Below are 23,512 nucleotides of genomic sequence, written 5' to 3' on the forward strand. Positions count from 1 at the left end.
TCATGTCTCACAGACAATGCCTGAATCTCAAGGCTTTCCTCTCAACTGCATAATTTAAAGAAAAAGAAAGTACTTCAGTGTTGCTTTATAATATGTGGTTTAATCCACTGCCATCCATTTGGTCTTGGGAAAAAATTATCATATTGTCTACTGTAAAACATATGAAGCAAACAGTAATGATAACAGCAAAAAAATAAATAAAATAAATAATAATAATAATAATAAACCACAAATCAAATATTTCCCTGTGGTCTTAAAAAAAAAAAAAAATCAGAATCAAGAGCCTCTCCTCAAGCTTCACCAGAGACTCCAGAGACTTTTTCTTGGAGTCATTCCTGTAGCCTATCCCTGTTTATGGTTTCAGTTCTTTCATACAACACAGCTATTTGTGTTGCTTCTGATCCTGCTGATTTCTTATTAGCGCACCTGCAGATCTTTAAATCTGCCATCACAAAGGCCAAATGAGAAACTGATTGCTTTGCAGATTTGAAGTAGATTCTTATTTTAAGCACCTAAAATGCAGATGGGTATCTAGCGGGATTTTCAAATACACATCATCACCTAACTCCCATTGCTTTTATCATTTCTTTTGCATTTTCAGAAGATAGTTTTATCTGTCTGGCAGGCCTTCAAGGTCAAGCTGATACACAAATTAAAAACACTGGGGGAAATTAAAATTCATTTCTGCAAAGCTGATAATATTTGAACTTTGCAGCTTCTATTTACGTAGCTAAAAATGGAAATGCCCTACTTCTATTAAGCCATATTGTTTACCTAAGAAATATTCTGTGAATTTTGATTTTAAAATAAATTCAATTTTTCTTACAGTTTCTCAGAATATCCAAGTTCCTGCAGAGCTGCTATGTTGTTCATCCAAACTCAAAACCCACACAGAGTATCAAAAGTGAGTATAAGTAAACAACTAATCAGAATTGTGCTTAATAAACCAATAGAAGTTATCTGAGTCATCTGTCTACAGATGACAATGAATTGATTGGAGTGTTGCATTTTCACATATATCATTAGAAGCCAGGATATGAGTCTACAATCTGAAAATGCATATATATGTACCTGGAACTTTGTACAACCAAAACGAATCTATGAATAAATTTGTGCAGATCAGGGTCATATAAAATGCACAGATTTTGTGACGGAATATAATTCTAATTTGTACTGTATCTCTAGGCTACTGAAGTGGGCAGAAAGCTGAAAGCAATTTGGATCAGCAGCACTTTCCAACAAGTAGTCCTCTCTTTGTAGTAATGTCAAGATGGTACCTGGCACACCCCAGTACTTAACTGATGAATATGAACCACACCATTTATTTTTGTATAGAATCCCTGAACCACTGAGTTAGGTCCTGGGCACAGTTTCAGCTGTGAGGTCCTTCCTTCCACTCTTCCGAGTGCCACCTCCTTTTTCTTCTCCAGCTCAGTGAGGAAACACAGTTGAGCTTGGCAGTAATTGAGCACCGAATGAAGATTAATAAAACCAAGCATAAAATATTAGTTCAATTGAAAAAAGAGATCCGATTGCACTCTTGCCTTCAGACACACCAAGCATTCATGACCCTGCAATAATTAAGACTGAAATTCTTATATATATAAGAATAAATGTGTATATATATATATATTTATTGATTGATTGATTTTTCCCTCCGGAAATGAAACTTCTGCAAATACACTGCATCTGGGCCTTCAAAGATATTTCCTCCTCTGTTTCCAGACAACACCGAACATGGGCCAGAATGAATGATACTTAACAGAGAGACAGTGGTGTTGAAATGTTTATCTCCATTAAGAGGAAACACTCAACTTTTGCACCTCTGGACAGGTGAACCTGCTTTTTGCCATGGATAAGGGCAATCTTCTGCTTGTGGCTCCTTCCCTGGCTCTCTACCAGCATCCTGTCAGGACAGAGCTTACTTGGAAACCTCTCCTTTCCAGTAGGTTTGGATCACCAGTAGATAAGGAGAAAGATTTTCATCAGACCTACTATGGGAAGTTTCCTATCATTTGACAATTTTATATTCTGGAAATTCTGAACATGTGAACAGATCAGCATTTGACTATTTTCTGCCAAGAGAATGTAAGCAAAACAATTTAGAAAGGATAGAAAATATTACTACGTAAGTCACATTTTTCTTAGGCCTCCAGGAGCACGATGTTATTTCAAACATGGTATTGCAAAATAAGTATATGGAAGCTCATTCCTAATATTTCTTTTGCCTCTCAGCTTGACTGCTCCTTGCATCATCCTTCAGCTTCCTTGCACCGTCACAAGACGGAGTGTAGCAAATTACATCCACCAACAGACAGTCAACTCCAGATGCTAACAGCCACTAATTAGTAAGGGAGAAAGGGAGAATGCTGTTTTGCTACCTGTTGCCATAGCATTTAATAGACTCTGTTCTCCCAAACCCCACAGTTTTCCATCCCTCCTGCTCCCCAGGTGCCATTAGTGGAGAATAATGGTTCCCAAGCTGAGGTCTGCAGATCACAGATGGGCTGCAAAGCCACACTTTGAAAGGCTTCCTAATTGGTAGCTCATACGTGTGTTCCTGGCTGCAGCAGAGTATTAATGCTGCCTCCCTGGCTAGGTGAAAGCAGGTGTATTCTCCAGCATGAGGAAGGCCCACAGAAGGTCCAGCTGCTGCTTATTGGTCTGGGGAACTAACAGCAGAGGAGTTCATAGATGAATTTCTTGTTGAACAGTAGTAAATTGCTTCAATAATAAAGTTGCGTCTGGAGACAGTGCTTCAAAGCTTACCAGGTTCCCGTTAGAAACTTTCAATACTGTGAAACCACAACAAAATATTTATGCCATCACATACTTTTAAAACATGCTTACAACATTTCTGAAATGTGCAACTACTGTTTGGTTTTGAGTTTTGGTTTTTATTTTGTGTCTGTGTTTGCTCGACATCCATTCATACCCAGAGAAAGTGATATTTATTTGAAAGAAGCTTACTGTTGAAAGTCAGGGTAAATCTATCAGATGTTGAGGCATCAAGACAGAGAGAAAAGAGGTAGCTATTACTGCTGCCCACAGTGTCCAATGACACTGTGAAATCTTTCTTCTATAGAAGTGGTTTATGTAGAAAAGATTTATTCATTTATGTATTAGGAAATTCAAAGACTGGCCTGTGTTCTATATTTATTCACTGACATTGGTCTCTGGTACTGTTTTCTATCCAGAAGAGGGAACATACCTGTTTCCAAATGCTTATCTTAATTGCATTTGCACAGTACAGGAATTTTGTGAGAAGTACTAGTCACAAATAAAAAAACATATAAAAAGACCAGCAAATCCTTAAAAACTCTTATCACCAGCAAAAAAAATGGACAGTAGGTAACTTTATTTTAATAATCCGATTTCATTATTCTGAAGACATGTCTATTTAAACACTATTCCTATAAGTGGAGTGCATTATATTCATCACTTTGAATGAAGTAATTTGCCCCTCTAATTTTTGAATGCACTAAATATCTAACTTTTCAGACTGTATTTTTGTATTCCTGTGAGCAGGTAAAATGCTGCACCACTTGAAAAGACTATTTAAAATAGATGCTGTAGCACAGAATGGTGTCATCCCCCAAAATCCTGCACAAATTTTCCTTCTATCTTAAGTGGGTAATTACAGCAAGAAATGGCCTTCCTCCTCCAGCCTACAACGCAATCTGGATGTTTAACTGAAGCTTTTCCTGTCAGAAAAGGCACAGTGGTGTTCTTGGCAGTCACATCAGAGGATGGAGGGATTTCTGTCATTTCCCATCCACTCTCTATGCTGCTTTCATGTCTCTTGTTCCTACTTTGTTGCATGATAATTTAACCCAACTGCTATTTGTCTTACTGTAACTATTCCTTCATTCTCTATTTCTTTTTTCTTCCTCCTGTTCCTCTTTACCTTTAGCTCCCTGTCCTTCATCTGCTCACCTTCTTGTGTTTTATCATAAATCGGTGGGCCCTGGGGTGTTCAGACTCCTCTCATGCCATCTGTGGCTTCTCTGCTCTCTCAGTGCATGTCCAATGACACATTACTCTCTCAGCCATGTGTCATTGAAGGGACAAATGGTCACTAATTGTTGTGGTGCTGAGGCACGCAAGCACAGGAATTAAAACTTTGTTACACTGATTTTAAGAGTCAGCTGATTACACATCCCTGCTTGCCTTCCCCCAAACTCAGACCCAGGTGTGATCTATGATATTTTGGTGTTTTTCTGGTTTTTCTTTGATCAGCTAGGTTTGCTGAAAAGATTAGCAGAATCCAAGAAAGCTGCTCAGGAAGAAAGGACACTGATCTTACCTGCCTAAACAACCGAATCGAGAAGGAAACACTGGAGTATCATGAGATGCCGAGGCTATCACAATTACAAATAAGCCCTGCTTATCAAAGCAGTGAAATCCATTAAACAAAATTTTAGTCCATAGCTTTTCTCTGTGTTTAAAATCTCTAATAAACATTATGGCTATGCTGATGAGCTGTCAAGAGAGAAGGAAGCAGTGACAGATTCAGATTATCTCCCCAAATTCCTGTCTGTAGGGAAGATTTTCAGGCCTATGACAATGACCACTCTGCACTTCCTCAGCCAGCATCCCAGACCCACTATTGGGACAAATCATCAGAAGATAGGGAAAAAGATAATCTCCATCTCTTTCAAATACCAGATGTCTGTATTCCTGCTGAAGAACACTGGTGCAAAATGCCCCATGGGCTCTGTTCTGGCTTACATCCCCAGTCAGAAGCAATAAAATCCACCTGGAAACGTCTATCAAGTCAGAAGATGAAAACTTTTTACCAAATATCTTCATGTAGCCACCAGGAAGTTAATCTTTTGGAGACTTTCCTTTCAGTGAAGCAACTCCTGCTACTGCTCCCATTGGATGGATGCTGCAGATGCTGTCAGGCAGTCGTGAGTCATCCAGTGTCTCTGGGCATTGCCCTTCTTGTGCCAGGAGCTCCCATTGCATGCAGCAGTTTAAATGCAGGGGCCAGCCTTGCATGGCAGTTATAGAGCTGCCATCCCACCCCCTGCAGTTGGTGTTAAAAAGAAGATAAACATCCAAAGTTGAGGGAAAAATAATTTCTGTAACATTGTGAACAGATATAATAGTTACACTGAGGAACCAGAATCAAGTCCCGTTATAAAAAGAGGAGAAAACTTTTCATCATCTGCTGAGGCAAAGGGATCATTTTCTGCTGTTTCTCTTTTTATGTTTTTTTCTTATCCTGAATATATGAGCTCAGTTTTCAATTAAAACATTTCACTTATTTCTGCTCACTACTTAGAAATAAAAGGAATGCGTTGTATCGATTAAAAAAAAAAAAAAAAGAGAGAGAGAGAGAAAGAAATGCTTGACAAGCACAGGACTGTCAAAATTAGTTCATTAGGCTCCATTCAAATGATGTTTCTTGCTATGCTAAGCAACCAAAGTGGTTTAAGGCTTTTGAAATATAATTGTTAATTGTTTGCTTTTTTTTTTTTCTTTCCCTCCTTCTGATACATTTTTCTTTGATAGTTTGGGAACATAGTGCTAATTGAAAACCTTTCAGAGGAACTCAATCCTACTCTATAGTCTGTGAAGCAAAGACAGACGTTTAAACAAAGTGAAATGGAACACATCCAGTTGGGGAAAGGCTGTTATTCATTACAGCAGGGATTTCAAGCACCACATGACCACCCATCTCCAAAATCCTCATTATCTGCCTGAAGTATCTGTCAAAGTATGTTTTCTCTATACAGGTTACTGGGAAAAGAAATCACAGGGACTAATCAGACACAGTTGTTGTTGGAAACACTTGATGGGAGAGATGGAAAGGAGAAATGATCCAAGAAAGGGGTAAAAAGAAAAAAGGAAAGGAATAAGTAGCTTGAGACTGTTGTTTAGGAGTTATAGAAAAAGGCAGAGCAGAGCAGCAAAGCTGAAAGGCATAACCTGGATGGCAGGGATGGCAACAAAGTGATGCAGACAGAAACTATAAAATGTGCACTGCTTTGTTGGGGAAACTGAAGATGAGAGATAATGTTTGGAAGAAAAGTGTGCTTCATAAAAAGCATCGTGGTTTCTTAGAATTAAAAACTGTTGACTTTCCAGGGCCTAAATGGCAAAGTTGTTTCCCTGAAGTGTAGGTACAACAGCTAGGTTTGGGGCACATAAGAGACTTTCAAAGGCATAAATTCAGTGTGAAAACACAGAAGACGACTCTTGATTTTTGAACAACTGTGCCTACCCATTGTGATGCTGTGCATCTATCTTGTATATAAAATAAGCTAATGTGCAATGGCAGAGAGTGTCTGTGCATAATGAGGGCATGAGGAGGGCAGGATGGCTGTGCTTCCTTCTTAGCTCTGGAAGCACAAACATAAGCACTTTGTTGCATAGCATCAGAAGCACCCAACTTGACTATTCTGGCTCTAAAATCATCCTGGAATTAAAAAGAAAAGGAAAAAAAAAAAAGAAGAGGGGGGGAGGGGGAATAAAATAAAATGTGTACAGAAGGAAATCTCTTCAAATTGTTTCAGTTTTAATTATTTCACGTTGCTGTGCCTAACCCAAGAAAATGTAATTTAGAAACATTTTCCCCTTTAACACTGTGTTTAATGTTAATCTGGTATTCTCTTCACTATATGGTGTTAATGGATACACCATCTCGCGTGTTTTATGGTACATTTAAAGCAGACATCTGGAGAAATAGCCATCAGAGTACTTATCTCTAACACCTATTGTAAAAACAGACTTAATAAAATGAGAACAAATAACAGTGCTGGCAATTACGCTTATCATGTGTATTCTGGCAAGAAAGGTCAAAAGGTTGTCGGTCTGTATATATATGAACTGATTTTCTGTAATACAGTTTCTCACCTGATTTCCCATAGGTTTTTAGAGGCTTTTTGTTTGAGGGGGAGGGGAAGGGAAAGTTGGGTTAGGCTACAATATGCCAGAAAATAATCGTGTAACTAACAGAAGAATCTGGTACCCCTACCAAGTAGCCATTTTATGTCAGCAAAGAGTGAAAGAACCTGTCAGGATCTCAGAAGACAAAATGTCCTACAATTTTACAGGTATGTACAGATGTGGACAGGGTAGCCATGGTCTCAGCTGCTATACATTACTAGCACATCAAAAGCTATTATTTTAATATTATTTTCTAGTTATAAATCTGTTCTATATAAGGGAATATCATTTTATACTTTTCACTTTTTGTTTTTTTTTTTTTTTCAGATGGATTCAGCATGGAGTTTATGTCTGTTGTATGTTGCTCCAAGCATTTGATGCACTATAAATCCATAAGATAACCAGATAACTGAAGTAGTAAATTCAGCAGGAAGAAGTTAAAATCAGTTCATGGGCAATTTTATTCTGACAGTACTTACCCAAGTTTAGAGGATCCACAGTGGTGAAGTCTTTCACAGAAAAACAGAAAGAATGTTGTGGGTTTGTTTGTTTGTTTGTTTGTTTGTTTTTAGAGTGCTGTAAAGAAATGAATCTGGATTAAATTCAGGAATTAATTTAATGTAGAATAGTTTTGCAAGACTATTTCCCTTATGTATACACTACAGTTCTGGAGGAAGAATGCCCCTTTTCTGATTGATATTAACCCAGCATCTGTGTGGAGAGTTAATCCAGAGTTGCTTCTGTAGCTAATTTCCCCTGGCAGACATACTCCAAACAGAAGAAATAATCTTTTCTTATAAATTGCAAAGAACAGGTGGTTTTCCACATACTATATCTTAGTAAACTTAAGTCCTCCATCTCATTCAGCTTTTTTTTTCTCTCTATAGCCCATCTAGAACACAGATGCTTGTTTGCATTGATGCTCTTACTTCTTTATCTCTGTTTTTTACAATACCACCAATATTACAGCACACCCTCGTATTGCACATGCTAAGAGATATCTTACAGCCCCAAGAAAATATAAAGTAGTTCCTCAAAATAAATATTCCAGCAGACTAACCTACAGGTACATAAAGTTTAATTACATGTTTGAGGAATTATGTAAGTGAATTCAAAACCAAAACAAAGCAGAAAGCTTTTTGCAGATAAATTTTGTCTAGCATCTGAGCTACTCCAAACTTAGTGCCTAAAATAGTTCTGAATTTCATTAATGGATTTTTGAAAGTCATGGTCTATTTTAATATCCCTTTGTACAAAACAGGCAAACCCAGACAGTTATTACATAGCAGCCTTATTCAGATGATGCTCATGTTTCTTGAAATAACTTTTTTTTCCCCCTGATTTTACAGAAAAGAGGCAAAAGAACTAGATTAAATTTGGGGAGTGTTCTCATTGTTGCAAGGAAACATCCTGGAGGACGAATGAGCTATTGACATTCTCTCCTCAAGCAAGAAGCTGTCCCAGGAGATCCATAAGAAACAAGAAATAACAGCAAAGACTGAAAAACAAATTGATGAAACCAGAGATGGCTGCAGACCTGTAAATAGCTTTTCACACTGTTGCAGTTACTTTTTGAATTGAATAGTTTAGATTTGCAAATTGATGGAGAAATCCAGTCATTTCTTGAAAAAAATCGTGAGAAGAAGAGATTTCACTTTAAATCCAACTTTAAAATAAATACCAATGCTTATATTTAGTCTGCAAAATCATACCTATTGTAATATTAAGGAGTGCTGAGGGGAAAAACCATGGCATAATTTGAACCATGGTTTTTAATACTTCAGCTGAGATTCATTGTTTCAGTGTTCACAAGTTTGTTTTCCAATGTTTTGTATAGGATTAGATTGTAAATCACTCAAGCATGTTAATTAGCTTCCCTCTAACCTGCTTTACATCAATGCCACATATCAATACTCTTTGGCTTAGTTTATTAATCTTGCATCATGTCTATTTACAACAGTGAAAAATCTAATTCATTACACAGAGGATCAGCAATGTTGGAGATCATTATATGTACAGGTGTATTTAAACATACACGCCATTATGGCAAATTTGGGAAATCAAAGAGCTTGCAACTATTGAAGCCTTTAGCAGACATAAAAATGCAAATATTTCGTGAAAATTATTTAAAGCCTAGCGGTGATTAAATTATGTTGGGATTTGTCCTTGGTGAAACCTGCAGTCACAAGCACCCTGCTTTAATTCATTCTTGCTCTCCTCACTGCAGGCTGCTATCAATGTGCAGGCTCAAGTCATAAGCTTCAGAATCACTACAAATATTTCTCTCCTTACAAAAGGCATCCTCACGTAAGAAATCTTCTCAACATCCCAAAATATTACAAAGAAACAATAATTATGGCTAATTACTCACTCCCAGTACACTTATTTGTGGTCTACAATTTCAAAAGAGTGAATAGAAGACAGGTGCATAAAATAGGCTTAATGAGAACACCAGAAATTAGTTGCTTTAGCTGTAAATTACCACTTTTACATGTTGTATTTTATTTTTAAAAGTAAATGTGTTGCTCATAAAAGATATAAAATTAGTAGGGCTAGAAACTGAGTTCTTTTATTCCACAGAAAAGGCACAACATATTGCCAGTAGTACTGAAAGCTTGCTAACGACATAATATTAATATTCACTAATACCTGTGGGGGTAAATGAATATTGCTTGGCATTAGCCGTTAACAAGCACCGAGTCCCACTGTCTCTCTTGAAGAGTTTCATTCACTATCTATATTTGGTGCTTGCTATTATGGTGCAAACTACATCATTTCTACTACTGCGATCATTTTTTTCCTCCCTAATTAAGTAACTCTTTCCTGGTTTGTCTTTCCTTTTTGTCTCATCTTCCAAGCAGGGATACGATCTCTTTTTGCTCTTTCCTTCCAAGGAAATTCTTCATTCAGGATTATGTTTCTGCCTTTCTCCTGTCTCAGAGAGGTGTACCTTCCTTCGCAACACATAATTTCCTTTGTTATTCTGTGGCCCCAATAAAAACTGGAAATTTTCACAAGGCTTCCACTTTCAGGCTCTTCCTCTCTCACCTAGCAGGGAGAAAGCTTTCAGACCTCACACCCGTACCTTCCTCTCCTCCTTGGCACTAAACGTAAGACACTGATGTAGAGGGAAGCAGTTCCCCTCTGTCTCCTGCCTTTGTTGTGGCTCATTTTGCAGGGTGTCTCTGACTGTCAGCCAGATGCTAGATCAGACAACATGAGATGAGAGGCAGCAGCTGAAAGCAAAACAGCTTTAACCTGTGTTGGGAGGCTTGTCTTTTAGCTGCAGATAATTCCTCCTTGCTTTCCCCATTCTCCTGTTTGAGCACTTCAGCAGCCTTAGGTCAGATCTGTAGGTGCAAAAAACTAACCTTTGTCAGCAAGTGAAGGCCTGAGACAAAAGCACTCTCTTACCTTCCCAGGACAAAAATGTATTTTGATCACTGTTAATCTGAGCCAGACTCAAAAACATTTCCCAAGAGGTGCAAGACTTCAGTTTTATCAGCCAGATTGAAATTCTCATCACCTTTTTTTTTTTCTTTTCTTTTCTTTTTTTTTTTTTTATATATATATATAGCTCCTGATAAGATAAATTACCTTTGCCCATCTTAGAAGGAAGGTGCTAACATCTCCTGAAATTGTCATGAAATCATCACACACCTAAAGACTGCTCAGTGATATCCCAAGGAGAACCCTTGCTCCAAGGCAAGGATGGAACATCCTAAGACGTAGGAACTACTGCCTGGAATTCCTTGGCTTATAGTAGTTACCCAGCACTGGCCTAGGTGACCGTAGAAACACAAGGCATTTTCCCTGGGTTTATGTAGGCATGTATCTTGATAAAAAAAAAAAAAAAAAGAAGCAAGGAATTACTAGGAAAATTATGAAGATCACAACCTGGTTTAGCTGATCCAGCTGTGTCACACACACTTCTGGTCACTTGATATGGCCGCAAGTCTTCCCCGTTAATGTTGATGCTGGATGATCCCAGGAAGAACATAATGTCTGTAAAACTTAATAAAACTGGATAAAAAATCATTAAAGCTTCTAGTGTCTTGTGCATGTACGTGTGTGGGTATTTTTCCCTAAAACAGTTTATCTCTCAGAACAGTAACCACATGAGATTTAGTTTTGTTGTAACAATCTTTTCTATCTACACTGATGTAATACCTCTGACTTTCACTGAACCAGTCAGATTTAGGATTCAGGTTTCTCCGCCCAACATACAGACCTGCCATTCAACATCTCCATCCCTCAGCATAAGTAGCAATGAATTATGTCCTTTTAAATATAGGTAACCTTTGTTAAATTTTTATACTTAATTGAAATTTCCAGTCTCTTTTAAATTGTAGTCCTTCTGGGTATTTAATTGGTCCTAGATTTTAAAGATCTATATTCAACTTACGGTATTTGATAGATCCCAAGAGTCTTGTTGCTGGCAGCAAGAACTGTCTCTGCCTGGTGTATACTCAGGCTTAAATAATATCTTTCTAATTGCTTTTTTCCTTTAACTTAACTTTGAATGAGGAAAAGGTCTCTATCATAACTTGGAAAATAAATTGCTATCCCAATTCCTAGTGGGCAGTCTCTTGTGGCTTACAGATTAGTGGCTGACCAATAGTTTGAATGTGCTAGAAATTCTCATTGCAAGGAATGTGGAAGCCAGAAATGCAGAAATGCATACTGTGTCCATAATCTGGGAAAAAGAAAAAAAAAAAAAAAGAAAAAAAAAAAAAAGTGTAATGTTTAAACTGGTTGTATGAGCCTATCTGAAACAGATCCTAGAGGATCCTACAGGTTAGGTATGTGTGACTAGTTTGAAGCATAGGACCCTCTGTGTTCCAGAGGCTTCTGAGTGTGGATGTAAATACTTGGGAAGCTGTAGTGGGATCTCAGCCCAAGTGACATCAGGTTTGAGCTGGGCAACCTTGGCTGCCCAGCAGAAGGGCGAGCCAGGTCTTGGTTTTGCTGCACACTAATGAAGTACAGTAAGTCAAGGCCTGCTTATTTGGAACAACTTTTTCCATGGCATTGTGCTTCACTTTCTTTTCTACTTTATGGTGATAAGGACATTCATACATTTTCTATTTTTAATACAGACTTGACTCTCTTGAGGGAGAGTTCCTATAAGGAAGGGTAAAGTCTATAGGTACAATAAAAATTAACAACAAATGCTGCACTAGGCTCTCTAATCTGACCTACTAAATGTCATGAATTTATTAAATGTCACTACAGTATTCCACAAAAAGCTCATAATCTGTAGCTTTATATGTCCCATAGCAAGACGTGCTCTGGGTCACAGAGGGAAGCATTAAACATGCCCTGGGTACCCAGGATCAACAAGGGCAGGGACAGATTCAGATACAAGCACTCACAGCAGCAACTGCACCATGTCCCAGGCTGCAAAGGGTGGGTCTCTTGCACCTCCAGCCCCCCCAAAATACTCCATCACCTGCTTGACCTGGCTCCTGAGGCCACCCGGAAGAGAAGGCGCGTGGACAGAGGCTGAGTACCCAGGCAAAGCATCAGCCCCAGCAGGCAGGTCCTGCTCCCAGCCCAGCTGGGTGAATAGAGAGCCATACCTCCCTGCAACAAGCACGCCAGACACCAGAAAAATATCTAAAGAAACCAACTGCAGCCCAAGAGGGAGATGTGTTTATTTACCTTGCAGGTGAGCATCTAAATCCATGCTTTTCGTAAAGATTTCTGTCCACATGTGGAGCTGTGAGCATCAGGGTCCCAGAGGGAAGGGGAATATGAGGAGTCATGTAACCACAGGTCCAAGGACAGGAATAAATACCCCAGCCTGCCTCCTTCCCTCATCAGAAATCAGAGCCAAACATTTTAAAATTTGGGATTTTATCAGATGATCAGTTTTAAACAGCAATTTAAGCTTGAGGTAGGCATTTGCAGGAAAAAAAGGAATTAATTTCTTTCTGTCTTGTCCATGTGCCACTCAGGAGTTGTTTCAAATAGGATTATTTTGTCATTCAAGTTTCAAGGTTAAGATTTGCTTCTATTTATGACTGCAACTCTAAAATCCTTCAAACCAGTAAACTATCACAGTAATTCTGGAAACAAAGGATGCATAATGAAAAAAAATGAACTGAGAATTGAGAATACTGTGGGCCATGAGGAGTGGAATATATTAACATTCACCTCTAAATGTTTTCCTCGGTTGCTTATATATTAAAAATATAATAAAAAAATCCTTGAAGCATCTATGAGAATGTGTGTTGGTCTCCTTTTGAGAAACACAAATTACTCTTTTTTATTTCTTCTCTGCAAGGGCTTGCAGCAGAACAAAAGCCCAGTAAATAGTGATGAATGGCTCTTCCTTCTCACTGGGGGAGCAGCTTTGGAGAGCCCACATGCTAATCCTGCCCTTACCTGGTTGAAAGATAAATTGTGGGGTGAAATTCTCTGACTTTCAGCCCTAACAACCAACCTCCTCTGGCTGCAAGAGCCACTTCTGTGCACATCTGATTTGTTAGAGCATTTTGTTTTCCTCTTTCATTTTTGCCTTTGAAGTGGGAGCAAATTGCAACTACCCATGCCTATTATTAAGACCTGAAGAGAAAATGTTTAGATTAAAGATTGTACAAACATTCAAGCAGCAGTGTAATAAGCTCCATTTGGGAGGCAATGTAGCAAGTTCCATATTTTTTATTTGGTTCATTACTTAAAACTAAATAACAATTGCTAGTTTTATTGCTGCCATTTAACAATGCTGAGATTTTCTCTGTTGGTGTTGAAATGTAGTATGATTTCAAATTTTTTTCTCCTTGACATTTTTCTCTACTAGTTTAATATTGATCAACAGCTACATATTGTAATCCCTGCTTTTGCAAGCTGTGATAAAGCACAAAAACACAAAAATAACTCAGAAGAAAGCCTAACTACACTGTTCTTTCTTGTAAAATAAGGCTTATATCTGAGACTACTATATCCCTCAGGCTTTATTTTACTTGTTACCTTGACTGAATCACTTAATGATGGGAGGCAAACCTTTGCTCAAGGTAATTTGGTGATTAAATTGTTAGACCAAAATTCTAGCAAACTATACTTACCATTTGTGAACAGGGCTGTAAAAGGAAGTGGCATCTTCCAAAGCTGCTATTTTGAAATATGTTGGAAACAGATCTGAGTACAAGACCAATTTTATCAATCGCGCATTTGTCTTTCTATACATTTCTGTCTGTCTGTTTATTTCTCAGAGGCTCATATCTGTAGAATCTAGTCCTCAGCAAGAAAATAACATTTGTTCACATAGAAATTCTTTTTGCTTCAAATACTTGTCATAATCTCAAACATTTAAAGAGAGACGATGACAAAGATGCAAACTTGGGCTTGGTTTATTAAATGGAGTGCCATGAAGTGCTGACTGCAGAGGTCTCAGAGACTAACTGCAAGCACAAACTGTCCTTGGTCACCCAAAGCATATTGCCTGAAAAAAAAAGTGCTATTCCAGACAGATGTATAGATGGACAGGTGAAATTTCAACACAAAGGGGACTGGGAGAGAAGGAAATATTTCTGGATCTCCTTATTGCCTTCTTGTTGGCTGGGACCATAGGCAAGATGCTGGATGTGCACCTTCATTGTGGACATTTGGGTGTATCACCTGGCAGGAGAGCCAGGAGGAGGGAAGCTGCCAGGAGGTGTGGATGGGGTGCCCAGCAGTAGCAGGTGGCACCAGCTATACTGCAAAGCTGCAGTGCTCAGAGGGAGAGAAGAGCTTTGTTCTTTCTAGAGGCAGGGAGAACAGTGAGCTGGGGACAGGCTGTCACACCAGGGGGCTGTTTTTTGTCATAAATTCCTAGGAAAGAGATGGCTCTTTTGGGGTAGTTTGTTCAGAGGTCAGAATTCCTGAAATTTTGCGATTCTGGGCAAATATTTCAGAAGGCTCACAGAGCCCCTTTTGCCTTTTTCAGTTTCCTTATTGAAATTTCAGTGCCAGTAATACCAGAGGCCTTGTGAAAGAGACTAGTCTGGTTTTTGAAAACTTTTGCTCAAATATAGCACTACCAACATTTCTCAGAACATGTTCCCTTCCTGAAATCTACACTTCAGAGCACCCTAGAAAACACATTTTAATAGGGTGCAAGAGGCTATGATTTGGCAACTATTAGAGTAAATGATTTAGTTTTAGGAAAAGAGGGAATGAATGAGCAATGGCTATAACAGAATTTGTCATTCTAGTTAAAAGCAAGGCAGGCCAAGAGAGAGACCTAGTACTGCTCTGCCCCACAAACAGCAAAGCCATTCCTCACAGGGTTTCTCTGGACTGTACCTCACTTTGGGAATGTAAAACACCTCAGCACAGCCCCAGAACAGAACAATTCTTGCTGCAAGGACCTATCAGCATGCTTGGCAAAGAACTTGTCATGTGGGATAGTCTATAAACACCAAGAAGAACAAGCTGGGAATACAACCAAAAGCACAAACCCATTCTTGCAAAGTACAGATGGGGCCTCTAGAAATATCAAACCAGAAGGACAGAATAAGCAAGCTACTCCTCTCTCTCACCCTCTCACCTTCTATCTGTTTCTGTTTTTAACAATCCTGAGCTTTAGAAATGCCAGGTTTTTTAATCTATAATACCATCTGTGTAGCTTTTCTCAGTGGTACCCTTTCACTTACATCCTATGTCATTGGTGTGTCTGTCTCTCTTGATGTTGATAATGTTGGCAGCTTCCCTTGAAGTTTCCTATGAGCATACTTTGAATGACAAAGAGGTGTGGGGGGAAGGACAGGCAATGCAAAACAAGTACAAAAATGATTTTTATTGCCTATGCATACAGAATTGATTTATTTTTGTCTTGGTCCAATTTTCTTCAGCAGCAAAAATTTAAAATCACAGAAAATTTGGCAAAAATAGGTTACTTCACCCTGGTCACTTCTCTGCCCTGCATCAGATTCTTCAAGGAGGACCTTGAAGCACAGTCTAAGTCTGGCTATTATGATACCATTTTCAGCTGTGGTCACAAATAAGTCTCTGTGATGCTTTCACACCCTGTGCAAGAAGAGGCTGACCACCTGAGGCAGGGGATGCCCTTAAAATCAGTTTTGAAAATAAACAAACAAACAAATAAATAAACTGCTTAACTGTCATGCTGTTCTGTAATCCCAATATTTACTGTCATGTGATCCTAATATTTAAGTAATACTTCCTGAACTGCCCCTCTGTGTGACCTATCTTTCTTGCATAGACCAACTGCCCCAAAGCCACTTAACTACAGTCCAAAGTCCAAAGGACTAAAATCACTTTATTTCCTCCATCCTGTCAAGAATCCACACTTCCACTTTTCCTTTAAGATCACTCATTTTGCTGCTTATGTTTCTCCAGTGCAGAAAATATGCCAGCTGTATAAGGAGTGGCTAATTCCCCAGTTAACCTCTCTTGCTCTTTCTGTCACAGCAGAGGAATAGACCTCAAGATCAGGAGGCCAGGGAACAGGACAGCAAAGCAACTATCAGCTTTAAAAACATATTCTGCTCTGTTCTGTTCTATTCTATGCCATGGCATGCCATCTCCATGCCATCCACCCTGTATCTTCATCCCAGTGACTCAACTCTTTCTGATCAATCTCCCTTTAGCCCTTGGCAAAGTGAACAAGCCAGACAACTGCAGCTGGGCCTGCAACTGTATCAGAGCTTGGCATAGACAGGGATAACAAATGTGCCCAGAAGAATAGCTGAGCATCACTAACACTGATAATCCCTATTTCAAAGGATAATAGAGGACAAGACCTGTCACTGTCTCTCCTCCCAGTGCACAGAGGTCTGTGCACCCCTAGAGCAGGACCAGGCTGCCAGGGTCACCAGCCTGCAGGCAGCACATGTTCTGCCCAGCACCGAGCCTCCACTTACCCTCCTGTCCCTGCAGCACCAGTGGCTAGGACAGATGTTCACTTCTGGACCTGGATGTTGCTCCAAGCCCATCTCCTTGGTGCTCCGAGAACATGTGGAGTGTCTCTTACTGTGTCTCTGCCTGCATTTGGCCTGCCAAAAAATAGACACTTCTTCAAGAAAATAATAAACCAGCTGTAATCTGCATCTCCAGCTGGCTACATGCAGATGAAAACAGAAGCAGGCAAGAAAAAAATCTGGCCAGTGTTTTCTATCTTTGGTATGTCTCACTGTCACGTGACATTCATGCTGGATGAAAGGAGCCTGGGGCTGGATGAATGTCCCTCTCCTTTTTTTCTTCAAGATTTGTAATAAATTTAGGAAATGTTTTCTACTTCACTAGCTATGAAATAAGACCATTCTTGTGGGCATGTCCTTTGTCCTACCTCAAGGTCTTCAAACCCAGCGACCCACGGAAGCCAGGCTTGGCTGTCAACAGCAGGGACTCATAGAAAGTTTCCGAGTCCCCATGTTGCAATGGCAAAAATACAGGACGTCATTTGAGAAGTGACAGTAGTTCTCAGCTGCCCCCCCCCTTCACAGCTGCTGGTGGTGAATAACTTGAAGGAAAGGAGCATCTCTGTGGGGTGCCTACAATTCACAAAGAAAGATACTTTGATTGTCCCCCACATCCGCAAATTCAGGAAGCTTACAAACTCTTCTCCAACACACAACAATAGCACAGCTGAAGGTTATTCAAAGCTGCTGCAGTATCCTAAAGAATACCACTGAGATGGGTCTCCTGATGGACAATTGCACATTAGCCTACACCGCAGCAGGTGTGACACACATCTTACTCACACATTGCCAAAAAATCTACAAAAAGAGATGAGCAAAAGTGTTCCAGCAAATGAACAATTCTACTCCATGTTTTTTTCTCTCAGAAATTGCTATACAACAAGTAAATTTCAAAAGGTCTAAACGTAGGCAACTATTCCTCATTCCTGTATGTCCCAAAATGGGAAAATAAATAAATAAATAAATAAATAAATAATAAAGGCAATTCAAATAATGCAGCAGTGATCCTGAGTTGTTCTCTGAGGCAATGGATGCCACCTTTCCATGTCCTAATGTCCTAAAATGCAGTGCTCTTTTTTGCTCTTAGCCAGAACAATCCATATGCTTAACAATTTGTTTCTTAAGAAATCTTATCCAAACAGGAGAGTTTAAAGTTGCAATTATTGCACACAGAGGCTGGCACTCTGTCTCTACAGTAGTCCACAGGAGGAACAAACCTTCTTTTTCTAGACCAATTAACAAAACAGAGGCCCTGCGACCTTCCTGTCCTGGCATATCTGGAGTCCTTGCAACACACCACTGTCATGGCCTTTCTCTGTGCTTCCCATTCACCCCTACAGTTTAGGTTTTTGAAGTGAGAGATCCAGGTCTCCTTACAGACATGAGAAAGTACAGAATTTCAACCCTTAAGCTGATGTCATAATTGTCTTCAAACACCTCTCTGATCTTTACTGACAATATCATTTTTACAGATCTGCAGTTGTGTAGTTTGCAGTCATGTATTTAATTGGAACTTGCTGATTTAAATCCAGCTTCTATCTACGTGGCTGTCATTTTACTTCCACAATTAATTGTGAACACAGACACTGTTGCTCAGCAGTTAACAAAACTGATTGCACCAGCACAAATTCATTTAAAAATTCATTTAAAAATCAGGATCATTAATGTGTTACATACTTTTGTGCATCTTAGAAATCTTCTGCTGGCACAATGTTGTACTGGGAAAAAAAAAAGAAAAAAAAAAAAGCCCCATGCAGAAACTTCTCTAACCTCATAATTGTTTGTGCAGAAGGTAGGGAGATGGAGCATTTTTCTGTAAAAGATATTTGCAGTTGATACTTGACAATGATTTTAGCAATGTTCTTATGGCAATAATTTATCTAGTCAAAAAAAAAAAAAAAAAAAGTAAGAAAGAAAGAAATATACAAGCCCAGAAAAGCAAAATCTCCAGCCTGCCTGTAGGCAAAACTTGTTCTGGTTTCAGTGGTGCAAACTCACCCTAATATTACTGATTTTGGGATACAGGCTCTCCTCCACTGAGAGAGTCAAAAACTCAGAGCACTTTATTCCCCAAAACAGTCTTTTATCTGCTAAATTGAAAATCCTCCCTGTTGAAAACATTTCTCCAGATTAATGTGATGTTGCACATTACTCCCACGATGCTGATATTCCCTTCTTTGGTTGTGTAGGACCAAGGCAGATAGACTGATATCCAAGGAAGTAAACTAGGTCTGTGATTTTCTAAAAGCAATGATGTACCCCTTGATTTAACAGAGACAGGTAGGACAGCATGGGGAAGACTTTGCAGCAGAAATGATAACCCAAGAAACAAGCAGGGCATTACGTGTTTTACCAGAGAGTAAATATCCTGTTCTTCAGGCAAGTAACCAGAAAACAATGGCAGCAGCTCACCCCGACCCCCTGTTCCTGTGTGGGCTCCTCTCCACGGGTTGCAGCTCTGGCCCGGGGCCTGCTCCTGCGGGGGCTCTCCATGGGCTGCAGCCTCCTCCAGGCCACATCAACCAGCTGAAACTGGCCCTTACCTAACATGGGGCAGCTTCTGAACTATTCTCACAGAGGCCACCACTACAGCCCCACACTACAAAAACCTTGTCATGTAGACCCAATACAAGCCCCATGCCTCCACATCCAGCTTAGCTGCTTCATCGGTAGGGAGCTTGCTACCTGACACATCCATTGTCATGTAGTGACAATGGTCATCTTGGGAGCACCGCCAGCTGCTTCACTTAATGAAAGTTGCTTCCTCAAGCTCCAGTGGGCTCATGTAGGTGAGATGGTGGCACACCACGCAAACTCAAGGTTGATAATGAAGGAGTAATGAAGACCTTAGTGCACTGTATGTCTGTAGAGGCCTTGGAGGTCAGAACCTATGTCAGGAGTGCTGCTCAAATGCTTATCAGTCAATAAATTGTGTGAAGGGCAAAACTTATCGTTCTGCAAAAATAATGCTCCTAAAAGACACAGATCATACTCATAATTTTCTAATACAGATACAGCTCATTTAATATTTAAGATTTCCTAACAGAATTCAGTGATATCCTCCTGATGTCTAAATGTTACTGTAACTTGTATATGTTCATCTGTAGGAGGTAAAAGTATACGGGCACTTACTAGTGAGAGACACTTCTATTCAAAAGCATCTCAACAGTTCTCTGCATTTAAATCTCAAGGCTGCAATCCACACTAAGGTTTTAAAATACTGAACAACTTTATTATTCTTCAGTCTTCTTCATTAGTAGGAAAATGCAAGTTCTTTCATGTAGAGTTACTGATAACAGAAGCTGGCTAGTAGAGAATGCCCTGCTGAATTCACAGTGGGGCTTGTGGAATTGGATTGTATAGCAACAAATGCCAACTGCTTAATGTCTCACTGAATTATAGATTTTGGAAGACTGTTTAATAAGAAGGAAAGCAGTTAAGATGGTTTCCACTGAAGTTTACATGTGTATAAAAAGCATGGGACTGGAGTTGATAACATATCTCAGGAGAATTAAATTATTGTTTCACACTCCTTGTAAATTTGAGCCCTTACTGATTCATGCATTACCCTCACTTATATTATGTAAAAGATATCATTAATATACAAAACATCTGGCAGGTCACTTTTTAAAAGGTCTAATGCATTTTTTTCCACTGGCAAATGATTTTTTTCCCTACACATTTAATCATTTTTTCTCTGAAGGTGTTACCACATTTCCAAAAGAGGAATGACCGTGGTGGGTTCTTTCACTTTGTACTTCTGTTGTTTGTACAATTCAGTGTTTACCATTTAAATTCAATTAATTTGCATTAGACCACAACATGAAGCTTTCAGCAATTCTGTGTAGGTGAAACATGAGGAGGTCCTACCTCATTCAGGATGCCATCCATCACTGGGGTGGGAGTCACCTTCTACCACAGTAGGTATGCTCAGCACGATGCACAATTAATGCCATGGTATTCCTCTGGATTTATTCAGCATTGCCTTCTGATGTGTTCTGCTCTCAGTGGCTGAAAACTTACACCAATTTTATACAAACTCCTGCCGTTTTCATCCACTCAGGATTAAAGCAAACTGTCTGCAAGATTAAGCTGTACAGAGAAGAACAAGTGAAATAAATGAGAGGGCATCCAGCGTCCTGCTAATTATTGTGCTTGTGTATGTGCATGAAGTCTCCGTGGGTGCATCTGTGCATGTATATGCCTTCTTATTAGCAGCAAGGCCACTACAAGTACTCTTCGACAGTAAAGTCATCCAGGATTTCCCTGCTTCTTAATTTTGCTACATTTTAACCTGTGGGGCTGAAGTATTCTAGGCAGATTTTCCTGCAGGCTAAATATGTAGGGAAATATCCAACTCCAGACTGTTCTTTTTTTTTTTTTTTCTAAGAACAACTTGAAGGAACAATATATACCCTGGCATCATTTTCTGGAAAGGTTAACAGATCCTTTGCTAATTCTGTGTGAATCAGCCCAAATTTGACCACATTATAAGCCTTCCTAAGATCCAGTCACCAGGGCTAGCAGTAGTTTTGACTCAGCTGGCTCTCGGCAGCACATGGGGAAAAGCTCCCCCTTCCAGCTGGAGGCGAGGGTGGAGAGCAGAGCATCTGGCTGTTCATGGATCATACGCTGCAGAGGGGACAAGCCAGCAAGCCTGTGTCTGTCTACAGCACATTTGCCTTCAGAGTTTGGAAGGAGCTTAGGCCTCCAGAGCCTCTCCCATTAGTAAATGTCTGTGACAGCCGTTGGCTAGGCTTTGTTAGCACTGAACCACATGAAGGCTATTGCTAATGCTATCAGCTTTCCACAAGGGTAATTAGTAAAGATCTTTGGTGGCTGAAATTAGCAGAGCCTCTGGACTTTAATCTTGCTGCGTCTTTTTGTTCCACCTGAAAAATGAAGATAACAATGTTCCGTCATCTCAGAGAGGTGAAATAGAATTCACCACTATTTGCAAGCCACCTGAAAACAATAGCAGTAACTGCCACCAAAAAGCTGTTGATGAAATTAATAATTATGTATCCAGAGCACAGCTTGAATGGAGAGCAATACCCGAGACATGGGGCCACGTGCTGAACGATGATGATAAAACAGAATATTGAAAAGCTGCTCAGCAAGTGATCCTAATCCATCCCAGACACCTGTGAGTAAAAAAACATGTAGCCATATAATCAAGCACTCATCATAATGAAAAACAAAACAAAACAAAACAAAAAAAAACAGAGCAGACCTCTACAAAATGTGCAGAGGCAAGCCGGATTCTGTCACTTCCTAAATTTTCAGAGCTTCATTTTGTAAACAGTCGTATCCTTTAAAGAGGAAATTTTAAGCAAGGTTGAATGGGGCTTTGAGCAACATCACCGAGTGGGAGGTGTCCCTGCCCATGGCAGGGGGTTGGATTTAGAAGATCTTTAAGGTCCTTTCCAACCCAAGCCATTCTATGATTCTACACATAGGAGTATGTATGCAGACTTACTTCTCTGACTTGGCTTCCACCTCATTCTGGAAAAAATACTGCCTACTGGTTATTTCTATTATAAAGAAAGAAACAAAGAAAAAAAGGTATAGAGGGTACTACTCGACCCATTAAAGTGAACAGTAGAGCTGGTGATCTCCAGTGCTTTAAACAAAGTAAAGGATTAACAAGAGTGCCTATTTGCATGTTCAGTCTATTTCAAAAGCCAGACATTACGTGCCTGGGCATACACTTTCCAACCTAATTATCATAGCAATCTCAAAATCCTGATCACACACTAAATTAGTGCAACTGTCATGAATATTCTTGGGTATACAGTTACTTATGCCAGTAATTTTGAGCACTATCTTTATTTTCAATACATTGAAGACCACAGGGACAATCACCTCCAGCTGTAGAGCCAGTTCATCCTGTGTAGTTGAAACCATCCCAATAGATTGTTGTAGCCCTCCTAAAAATTCCTCAAATTTGGGTGCTTGTTTTAACTACTTAGAAACTCATTCTTGGGGAAATTCAATGCTTCTCTGGGTTTTGCTGCAAATTAGCCACCTGCATCAGGAAATACTCAGTTATTGTATCTAAGGCAGTAGTAACAGAAAAGAGAACAGTCTTAAGGAAGAGTCCAGGTGTGCCTGCATGGATTCTAAAACAACTAAACCTATTAAATAAAAATCAGTAATGTGTTTGCTATTCACAGCTGCTGCCACAATCGCTTTGCTAGGTTTCACAAGCTGAAGAGGAAAGATTTATTCTTCTCCTAGCCCCACTTCTGTCAAGTGCGCAGAATCCAGGTTAATGTGCTGCTAATATGTACTTAGTGACTGTCCCAAAGACAACGGGGACATCCTAGCTCAGTTACCCACAGCGTATTTGTGGAAGAGGATGCCATATAAACAGACACTGACCAAAAGTACCACACCTGTGGAAGCAAAAAATACCACCTCAACACAATTGTTTCCTCACCAGATTTCTCTAACCAGCTGAAAAAGAAACTGCTTTAATGAAAATGGGCCAAAATAAAAATTGAAACTAATTACTTTAAGCACTTTAATGATTTAGGATTACTAAGCAATTTGGACAAGATAAATTAACTGGAGGTAGTAAGTTAAATGAAGTTTCATACTATTGAATCAAGCATTTTGGTCTTGAAGAATTCACAAATATCTATGGGAAGTTAATAACTGTCTTGTAATCCTGTTGTTTTGTA

At 39.4% G+C, this 23,512-nt stretch overlaps 1 long non-coding RNA gene across 1 annotated transcript in view; it reads right to left on the reverse strand.

Annotated features, from left to right (window-relative positions):
* Window positions 1-265: 265 nt before the first annotated feature.
* The window catches only part of LOC137850283 (uncharacterized), a 37,525-nt gene continuing 14,278 nt past the window's right edge, over window positions 266-23,512 (reverse strand). The window contains exons 2-4 of the long non-coding RNA XR_011092435.1: window positions 20,697-20,918; window positions 7,377-7,473; window positions 266-5,032 (exon numbers count right to left, since the gene is read on the reverse strand). This is a non-coding gene — a long non-coding RNA (uncharacterized lncRNA). The remainder of the gene's footprint in view (window positions 5,033-7,376; window positions 7,474-20,696; window positions 20,919-23,512) is intronic.

The sequence above is a fragment of the Anas acuta genome, chromosome 1 (assembly GCF_963932015.1).
Source record: "Anas acuta chromosome 1, bAnaAcu1.1, whole genome shotgun sequence".
In the NCBI taxonomy this organism is placed as follows: domain Eukaryota; kingdom Metazoa; phylum Chordata; class Aves; order Anseriformes; family Anatidae; genus Anas; species Anas acuta.